This window comes from Triticum dicoccoides, chromosome 5B, assembly GCF_002162155.2.
Source record: "Triticum dicoccoides isolate Atlit2015 ecotype Zavitan chromosome 5B, WEW_v2.0, whole genome shotgun sequence".
NCBI classification, from domain to species: Eukaryota; Viridiplantae; Streptophyta; class Magnoliopsida; order Poales; family Poaceae; genus Triticum; species Triticum dicoccoides.
The window spans coordinates 707690379-707691223 of record NC_041389.1 but is presented as its reverse complement, the minus strand read 5'-3'; positions in this window follow the sequence as shown (position 1 = coordinate 707691223).

The following is an 845-nucleotide window of genomic DNA, read 5'->3' as shown; positions in this document are numbered from 1 at the left end:
AATTCGTCCCTTCTTGAGTTTCCAAGTAAACCTTCCAAATCGAAGGGATCAGAAAAATCAGGAATAAGAAACCAGAAACCCAAAGAAGAAAACCAAAACCAAAAAAGGACCAAAAACTATGCTTTCGCTTTTCGGGAAGCACGGTTGTGATTCTCGCTGAATCACATGTCGTGATTCCCCTTTTCCGGGAAGCACAACTGTGTTTTTCCTTTTCGGGGAGCAAAATTGTGCTTCTTGCGAAAGCATAGGTTGTACTTTCCTTTTTTTTATGGGAAGCACAACTGTGTTTTTCATTTAGGGGAAGCATAGTTTTGCTTTTCCCTTTTTCGACTCGGAAGAAGTACATGTTATGCATTTCCTTTTTTGGGACAAGCACAACTGTACTTCTCACTTTGCTTCTTGCGAAAAAGCACTACTTTCAAAAAATAATAATATTTTTCTATCAAAACCTATGAAAAACCAAAAATAAAATAAACACCCCACCTCCTAAAAAACTAAGAAATGCTTGAAAACACGTGTATAAATGAAATCATGACGTTACGCCGAGTGCGTGACACATGGTGATGGCTGGGCGCATCATTTGTCGTGCTCACAGACCCAAGAAAGTGACCTTTGCAGAAGCCCTCCGAGGGATACCCCTTAATTAGGTGCTCTCCTCACATAGCTTAGCAGTTTTAATGGGACAAACATACGCTAGCTGTCATCTAAGAAAAAAAAACATATACTAGCTCTCTTTGGCTAGCTGATTTTTTCTGCAAGTGGCCCTCACTATATGTTCTACTGGGTAATATACTCTTCTTATCCTTATCTAAAGAACGGAATATGCCTAATTAAGTTGCGTTGGT